Source organism: Protobothrops mucrosquamatus, unplaced genomic scaffold (assembly GCF_001527695.2).
Source record: "Protobothrops mucrosquamatus isolate PMUCROS unplaced genomic scaffold, P.Mucros_1.0 scaffold_253, whole genome shotgun sequence".
NCBI classification, from domain to species: domain Eukaryota; kingdom Metazoa; phylum Chordata; class Lepidosauria; order Squamata; family Viperidae; genus Protobothrops; species Protobothrops mucrosquamatus.
The window spans coordinates 773477-783698 of NW_015386329.1; positions in this window are offsets into that span (position 1 = coordinate 773477).

The window sequence follows — 10222 nt, forward strand, 5'->3', positions numbered from 1 at the left end:
CGCCCCCCTGGTCACGGCCGACAAATGGTCTTCCAATGTCAGCCGTGGATCCAGGAGGACTCCCAAGTTGCGAGCCCTCTCTGAGGGGGCCAAAATTTCACCCCCTATAGTCAGCGATGGAGTCAGCTGACTATGCCGAGGCGCCGGCAGCCACAGCCACTCGGTCTTGGAGGGGTTGAGCCTGAGTCTGTTCCTCCCCGTTCAGCTTTGGCTGAACCTTATCATTTTAAATAGAACTATTGTAGAACTGTTGTATAATTAAAGCAAAATTAAATCTCTTCAGTTCAAAGTATCCATTTTTTTGTCGAACTGAACATAGTTAAAACATGTGCATTCTCTTTCCATCGTAACAATTGGTGCATTTAATCTGATATATTATTAGCCTGCTTCTTTTTAAATCATAGGCAGCTTATGTTTCAGACTGAGAAACTTTTTCGGGTCAGGCTAATGTTTCTTACTTGGTACAGTTTAAAACTGGATCTCATGTGCCTTTGTATTAATTTCATAAAGAGCTTCAATTCAAAGTCCTCATAGAGCAATATTCAAAAGATTATTGTATTCTGAATTCTCCTTTATGAAATATAAACAGTTGAGTTGTTAGATAGCGAGCAATTGCATTCTGTCCAGGATCAAAGATAGACATTGTTGATACCAAGCATTGGCATTTATTTTTAAGTTCTAAAAAAGTAAAACTTGTTGATTTTAAGATGGAATGTTAAATGGGGTAGTGGCTTATTGGCCAAGGTGTGATCTTTTAAATCAACTGAGCTTTCTTGTCATATCATTCATTGAGTAAGTAAGCAATTGAACTATTGAGAGTTTTAGTATATAATACTTATGTCTCATTGAAACAAGTGAGATTTGAACACAGTGATCTGTCATTGGACTTTATACAGCATAGCTTGGCATCAGAATAGATAATTTAGAATTCAAAGTTTAGGTCTTCAGAGAAAAATGATAGAAATAATGAAACAATGGTGTATATCTTTTTTCACTTTTTCGACTCATGTTTTGCACAAAATTTTGTAGGTCAAAATTTTGGTAAGACAAAAACAAAGCATGCTATTTTGTTCGCTATCAGAGATTGATTAGTTTTTCCAAAGTATTACATCCCGGGGTTCCAGCCTGTTCAGGTATTCTTAATGACCACTTGTTCAGCAACCATTCAAAGTTACAATGGCACTCAATGAGTGGTACTTTTGACCAGTCCTCAAATTTCCAGCCATCCTAATAACCATGGGGTTGTGTTGATTTTAAAGTGGGCACTTGGCAACCAGCTTGCACTTAGGACAGTTGCAGAAGTCAAAGTCATCTAATTGTCACTTGCAACCATCCCCTCTGGCTTCCCACAAGCAAAGTCAATGGGGAAGCCAACAGGGAATGTTGCAAACCACTCCCAGTAAATCACTGGCAGACTCTCAGCCCTGCTGAGCCACCCTCAGTCCCACTGCATTTGTGTAAAACTTGCCAGCTATTTCCCTGCCTGGCAATAGTCACCTCCAGCCCTGCTGAGCTCATCTAGTAACACAGGAAGGTATTTTTTAAAAATCATACTGCACATATTTACTCTATTAATAAGGACTCCTGCCTTGGGCAGGGGGTGGACTAGAAGACCTCCAAGGTCCCTTCTAGCCCTGTGATTTTATGAATTTTATTTGGCATAGGTGCTTGTAATATGAGGAGACCACACTTGTTCCATATTCAGCTTTTCAGTTACAGACTCAACTCATAATCTATTTTAAAATACCAATTTATTTAGATATAAATGTGATGTGAAAGCCACATTTAACTTTTGGGTGTGTACCTAGGGCTGAATTCCAATAAAATTGTTTTAACTGAATTAATTAAATATAGCTAATGTTATTATTTATTGCATACTTTTTTAATTTTCCCATTTTGCTGCATTTAATATTACACATTTTGGCAAGTTTTCATCCGAGTCTCACAGACCATATCTGTGATTTGGGTGCATAGCATACGGCCCTGCTGGGGCTTCAAATGGTAGGTTTCTGCTTTCAGACTCCTTTTGCATTCTCTCCCAGGTGGGAGTGAAGTCTGCCTAGAGAAGGTAAATGTGAAAGGTAAAAAGTTACAATTTCAACGAAGGGTAATTCAAGAGCACTGCGCCCCTCCTCCCTGAGATAGCAACTAATTTGATATGCAGACATACTCTCAAGTCTATGAAATTATTGACAGAAGTTTCCTTTATTAGTTGCTATAGAAGCTCACTGATCAACTTTTTTGCTTAGAAAATAGATTTTTAAAAAACATTTCTATACATTTCTTTCCTTATGGGTGCTGTTGAACCTATTACCTAAACTCTGTGTAAGAATTGCTTGGTTATGATTGAAAACAGATGTTTATTTCATCCTGTTTGTATTTCAAGGCAGTGTTTGAATATAATTTATTGAATTCACTGACCTGTATTGTATTGTATTATTGTTTTTAAACTGGCTGTAAGCCGCCCTGAGTCCTTCGGGAGAAGGGCGGGGTATAAATTTAATAAAACTAAACTAAACTAAACTAAAACTATATTTTTTCATTTAGTGTCCCTGGGCTAACAGAATTTAATGCTTCCCCCCCCCCCCTGAAAAAAGAAGAAGATGGCTATTATTTTGTTCTTTAAATCTGGGCAATATACCTCCTGTAACACAATCTTTTTGGTAAACTCAAATAGTTTAACAAAACTATGCAGTTTATATTTACTTTTTCTAAAAAAACTAAACATACAATGTAAGCACATTAGTCTCTCCAAAACTAAATAGATTCCTTTTTTAAAGAAAAAGAAAAAGCCACCATCTTTTCATGCATGGCTCTTAACCAGGCTAGCTGAAAACAGCCACAGTAAGAAAACCTTGCATTTCAAATAAACCTTTCATCTAATAGCAGGTAAGTGTTATGCAAAAACATATATAACTTGGAGATTTTGAGCAGAATGCAGAATTCATCTTTTAAGCCCAATACTGTACAGTAATGCTATTTATTTAAACATACACTACAGTGTACAGCAATGGTAGGATTCAAATATGTGAACAACCGGTTCTCTGTGTGGATGCCGCTTCTGGAAGTCCATTCTGGGCCTGGGCAACAAAAAATTAGTTACCGGTTCTGCCGAAGTGAGGCGAACCGGCTGAATCCCACCACTAATGTACAGTAATACTGTACACAAATTATATACAAATATCATAGGTTGCAGGAAACATTTTCTCAGGAGAACATTTCCCGGCTGTCTCACTCACAAACATTATTTCTTCCATATCCAAAATCCATAAAAAAACAGTAAGTTTGCTATCTAGTAACTGAAGACAACTTCACTGCATTCTGATGAAGAGTGAATTGTTCAGTAAATTGTTACTTATGAACAAGTGTTGATCCAGCCTACTTATATTTGTTTTATTCAGACAGAAAAGCCATTACTTGTTAACTTAGATTACTGACTTGTAAAGAGCATTGTTACTGACAGTAAGAATTCAAGAGGTTGAGAATTTTAATATGAAGGAAATAACAGAGAGAGTATTTAAAATAAACCTTTGGTGTTGAACATAAATACATTATTAAAAGATCAACAATTACCCAGTGTTTGTAAGAAACAGCAGGAACAACTTAGTTTATAAAGATTAATTCATTGGGGAAGGCAAAGGGAGAGACACTTTTAAATCCCGTGTTGAAAAGGTTGGATCGCATCTCACATATGAAGTGTGACTCTTGAGGGACATTTGCTCCAATCCTCTGAAGGCTTACTAAGGAGTAAATCCCCTTGAAACCTGTTCTCGTGTGGCTGCACACACAAGAGCAGAGACCGAACCTGGCAAGTAGTCACAATGTCACCCAGAGCTGGAATTTGAAGCCAATTGGAGTATATTTGTAATGGAGAAAGATTTAGCATTGGGTAAGAGAAATGCAAACTCTTATTGCTTGGAGATGCTCACACAATAGCAGATTAGGTTGGTGTAAAGGTAATCTACAAGAATAAAAATTAATAATGTATTTTATGTAAAATCAGATGATAGATATAGGGAGCTTGTTTGCTGTTGGCAGCGATGAATTGTTTCAAGAGAAATTTCTGCTTTTTGTTTTTATGGAATAAAAAATGTTTTAGCTAACTTACATCTGTCAGTACACGTCTAAATTCAGAACACTAAAAAGTAATAAACTAACAATAGCTTTTCATATCATAATTTTATTACATTTAAACCTTATCTTGCCTAATGAGAACAAAATAATAACAATAATAAACAAAAATAAGCAGCATGACCCAAAATCAGGTAAACACATACTACAATGGCAGTAATTAAAAACATTTAGTCAAAATCCAGATTAAAACAGAATTGCACGGAAAAATAGTTTTATGGACTAAGTAGTCTGAAATTTCATAGCCAGCAGGAGGCTATCAATAAAAGGATGTATTTGCATGGCCCAGGTGTCCTGAGATCCCATGTAAGATTAAGGATCGTAAAACAATGAACTTAGGTATAATCTATGCTGGAGATGGGTGAATATCATCTTTCTTGACCTAACTTTTTTTCATATCATTTTGTGAATTCCACACAAAAATGTCTGCATATTGGGGCACAGTTTTTCATACTATATACTGTAGAATGTCCTATGCACTTCCCTAGAGAGCATACATTTTGCAAAAGATTTTCCAGATAAAATATATGTTTGTACATGTTTTCTTTTAACATAGGTATTCTTGTATTTTTTTCCCAAAGACGCACATTTGTATATATTTTTGAGTTATGAACTTACCAAAATGGATGTTTTTAGTGTACAAATTTTATTATACAATTGGAAAATTCTAATTGGATAGTATAAATAAAAGGGCTATATTTTAAGGTAGGGGTGTCAAACTGCCGGCCCATGGGCCGGACGTGTCATCCAGAAGCTGTGCCCACCCCATTGCTGGCAATGGCAAAACTGTCCCGATACATTGCGCAACGTCACGTGACGTCGCGAGTTTGACATGTCTGTTTTAAGGGAAGTCACAATTGTGTCCATAGCAGGGTCTATTCCAAAGAAAGCCTCTTGCTGGATTTGTAGTAAGTGTGTATAATTTTCCTTTTTCCAACTATGCAATACTTGGACTTCTCCCCAAAATATAGCTGGTTAAGAGATTAATTTCTGGAGGATTCTTGCTGTTTTGTGGATCAATTAATGTGGATAAAAGCAGAGCTATTGATATATAATGGCTTGTTTAGATTTTTTGTCTGACTACTTTCTGTGTAAATACATTTAAAACTGTATTAAAGTTTGAAGTTGGTAATACAGTTAGTTACAAATCTGAAAGGATAAAACTCTTCAGTGGAGTATACATTTTCTTATACAAGAATTTATACATGTCTAGGAGAGTTGAAATGGCACAGTAAGTAAACAGATTTTCTCTCTCTAGATAAGATGTTTTAGCTTCTTTAGGACTATCTTTTAAATTATAGATCTGTTCAATATATTATGCAGAATTGTATGGTTGGAAAGTATCTCAAAAGCTCTCTAGTAATGTAAAAACTCTGTTTATCATGACTCTCTTATGGCAAAATCTCCAAATAATATTTAGTCTTTGAAATTCTCAGTATGGCCTTGTTATACTATTTTATAATATCCTGCCCATATTATTGTTTCACCCCTGCAAAAATGCAAGCATTGAATCATGGGATGATTGTACTGTAATTTTTATCAAGATACACACAATGAATTATTAACAGTTCTTAGCCTTTTTCAGAATGGACAGAAGAATTCAACCTGCAGTTTCTTTTGGCAATTAAAGATTCCAAGATAACTCTTGCTATTGCAGAATTTGCCTTTGTAGCCTATAGAATTCATACGTTGTGACACTAAAGTAGGCTATGCACAAGTACGGAGCTTTTTATAAAGCTTTTTATAAAGCGTTTTTACCACATATGTCACAATGTATTTTGTGTTACATATTGACTTTTTAAAAAAATGAAATGTAGGTCAGTGATCTGTAGTAAATTTTTATTTCATGTATCATCACATTGAGACCCAGTTTAATGCAGTGGTTTAAGACAGGTATCCCCAACCTGTGGGCTGTGGCCCACTACCGGGCTATGGCCTGCTGGCCACTGGGCTGTGGGACAGGCTGGCTAGTGCGTGCATTCAGGTGCGTGCATGCACTCACCCCCGACTCATGCTAGTGCTGCCACTACAAAATGAAAACGGCTCCGTGTGGCATAAATGGGGCAGCGTTAGCGCCTGCGTGACAAAAACAGGGTGATGCTAGCAAGTGTCATGCGGGTGCTAGCACCGCCCCGTTTACATCACATGTGCTTGCAGTCCTGTTTGTGTGTGCGTGTGTGCACGTAAAATGCTTCCCCCTCTCTTTCCCTTCGGTCTGCCAACCGAGAAAGATTGGAGACCTCTGGTTTAAGAGATCAGGCTAGAAACCGGGAGACTATGAGTTCTAGTCCTGTCTTGGGCACTCAGCCAGCTTGGTGACCTTGGGCCAGTCACTTTCTCTCAATCCTAGGAAGGAGGCAGTTGCAATCCACTTCTGAAAAAACTTGCCAACGATTGAATAGAAGAAAACAAAATCAGCACCAAGCTGAAGAAGCCAAAGGGGTGTATCTACATTGAATGCTACTTTATGCTGCTGCTAGAACTACTACTATGAAGGAATAATTGTTGTCTTACTGGGTGTTTAAGAGTTAAAACTACTTATAAGTACTTCTCAAATTATGATTGCAGTTGTGACCAGGATTGCCATCGCTATAATGTGATTATAAAGCGTGATATCACATGATCCCATCGCTTAGCAATGGCAGTCCAGGCACTCCTGGTTGTAGTCACAACCCAAGATGTGTGGGTTCTTAAGTGGGAAATGGAGGGAGTCTTAGTAAGTGGCTACCATAGGAGGGTGGGGGAGGCTCTGGGAGGCCCAGTGCAAGTCATGAGCTCAGTCAGGCTATTACTTAGACCCAACTTAATGTTATAGTAAGAATTAATGGGAAGTTGGATGAATCTTGCTTAGAGCTATTTAAGAATCAGATTCTGAATAGAGCTGGAAGGAACCTTGAAGGTCTTATAGTCCAGCCCCCTTCTCAAGCAGGAGATCCTATACCATTTCAGACAAGTGATTATCCAGTCGCTTCTTAGAAACCTCCAGTGATGAAACACCCACAACATCTGAAGGCAAAATGTTCCATTGGTTAATTGTCCTTACTGTTAAGACGTTTCTCCTTAATTTCAGGTTGCTTCTCTCCTTGACCAGTTTCCATCCGTTATTTCTTGTCCTGCCCTCTGGTGCTTTGGAAAATGAATTGACCCTCTTCTCTTTGTGGCAGTTTCTCAAATCCTGGAATACTGCTATCATGTCACCCTTAATCCTTCTTTTCTCTAGATTAGCCAAGCCCAAATCCTGCAACCATTCTTCATATGTTTTAGTCTCCAGGCCTATAATCATCTTAGTTTGTAATTTGTACTTTTTCCAAAGTCTCAACATCTTTTTTGTAATGTGGTGAACAAAACTGGATGCAGTATTCTAGGTGTGGTCTTACTAAGGCTTTATAAAGTGGTACTAATACTTCACATGATTTTGATTCTATGCCTGTTTATACAAACAAGGATTGTATTAGCTTTTTTGGGCTGTTGCCGCGCACACTGCTGGCTCATAGTTAAGTGATCGTCCACTAGGACTCCAAGGTTCCTCTCACAGTTACTGTTTTTGAGCCAGGTTTCACCTAATCTGTACTTGTACCTTTGGTTTTTCCTGCCCAGGTGTAAAACCTTGCTTTTCTCCACATTAAATTTCATTTGTTGTGTAGGGCCCATTGTTCACGTCTGTTAAGATCTTTTTGGATGCTGAGCTTGGCTTCTGGGGTGTTGACTATTCCTGCCAGCTTAGTGTCATCTGCAAATTTGATGAGTCTCCCTTCTTGCTTTCAGAGCTGGTATATTCTTCATGTGGCTAGAAGCTTTCATTCACTAAATCTTCAGTCCTTTAGTTTCGCCTTTGAATGGGCCAGATAGTAAGAACTTGTTTGGTTAAATAAAAATGCACCCTCCATGTAAGCCAGAATCCAGTTCAAAAGGAAATTGGGACATATTTTGATGTACACTCTGTTTGTACTGATCTAGAAAATATTTCGATTTATATCCTGTTTCTCCAGGATTTTAAAGTGCATACATAGCATCCCTCCTTCACACAACCTCTATGTAGGGTAGGTTGGTCTGAGACAGAATAAGTGGCCCACAGTCACAGAGTGGGCTTCCATGACTACAAACAGACGAGAATCTGGATTTCCTTAGTCCTGTGTCTTAACCACTATACTACATACAGTAGTTCCATTTGCCTGCATACATCTGGCAAACCGATTTGATCATTTGAACCAGAATCATAAAGCTGGAAAGGAACCTTTAGGCCACTTCCTGACCCGCTTGCCTGAAAGCATCCCAGTCACATGGCTATCAAGTTGTGACATGAGTATATGTAACTTAAATCCACTAGTCCATGCTCTGTACTCTGGAATATAAAAACAACTTTCCACTTTTATGTCACATCTTTTAAAGTACAGTTAACCATTCATTTAGTGACCATTTGAAGTTACAATGGTGCTGAAAAAAGTGACATGACCGTTTTTCACACTTATGACCGTTGCAGCATCCCCATGGTCACGTGATCAAAATTTGGATGCTTGGCAGCTGGCATGTATTCATGATGGCTACAGTGTCCCAGGGTCATGTGATCATTTGCTTCTGACAAACAAAGTCAATGGGGAAGTCAGATTCACTTAGCAACCATGTTACTAACTTAATAACTGCAGTGATTCACTTATCAACTGTGGCAAGAAAAGTTGTAAAATGGAGCAAAACTCATTTAAGCTGCCCTGACCCAGTGGTTAGAATGCCGCATTGCAGGCAAACTCTGCCCACAGCCAGGAGTTCAATCCTGACCGGCTCCAGGTTGACTCAGCCTTCCATCCTTCTGTGGTCGGTAAATTGTTGGATTGTTGGATCCAATATAAATGTAATACAACACTGTTAAGCTGTCATAGAGGGCTGTAAAAAGTACTATGAAGTCTAAGTGTTGTTGCTATTACAACTGTCTTGCTTAGCAATGGAAATTTTGGGCTCAGTTGTGATTGTAAGAAAAGGATTACCTGTATTTGAAGAATGTACCATGTTTTCCTTCTCAGTTGTCTTTTCTTATAGCTCAACAGACCAGACCAGTTCCTTCAATCTTTCTTCACAGGACTTAATTTTTATTTTTCTGATCATCCTTGTTGCTCTTCTCTGAATCTATTGCAGTTTGCTTGAATTATCAGTGTGCTCCCAGAACTGGACATAATATGTGAGATGGATTTTGGCCAAAGCAAGATAAAATGGATAGTTAATTTCCATGATTTGGAAATTAGTTATATTGATGGAACCGAAACATGGTTTGTTATACAGCACTGTCACATTCCTGGCCCATATTCAGTTTATTACTTTCCCAAGATCTTTTTCAGAAGTGTCAGGCATTTCCATTGGTTTCTGTATAATGGATTGTGATGGACTTAAGTGTATGTTTAGTAGTTTTTCATAAGTGCAGATTTTCTCTCTTGCTTCTCAAAATGTTAATTACTAGTAAATGACAACTGTCATCAGGTTTCTGACATTTACTATAACTTACTAAATTTTTAAAGTATCTCAAGAAGGTCCTAAATGGCTGGTCTAATAATGGCCTCATTTGCAACAGATGAATTAATTATCCAAGTAATGAAAGAAAATGGTTTAAAAAGCCAAACAAATAGTTTCACTTTGAATTGTGTGAGAATTTGGATAATGAGAATGATAGATTTTTATGCTAGGTGTTTGGATTTAATAACCAAATGAAAAATGGGGCAGTTTAATGACTTAGGATCACGGGTCATGTTTTATAAGGGCTTGCTAGGGGATTGCTCAGCTCCCCTACAAGAATGACTGTTAGTCTGACCTGGGTTTTTCTACCATTAGGAAAGACTGAGCCAAGAGACAGAAGGGGAAAAAAGTGGAAGTAAGAAAGACCTCAGTAGGAAGTTGAACGAGAAAGACCAATACAAAAGATACAAGAAAGAGAAAGGTTAGAAAGAGAAGGAGCAAAAGGAAGGGTAATAGAGACAAGAAGCATAAAAAAAACAGATCAAGTAAAAAACGGGAGACGCAATTAAGCTCATCTCTGTAAACATTAATGGTTTACATATACCAAGAAAAAGAGCACAAACATTTAACAAATTAAGGAAATTGGATGCAG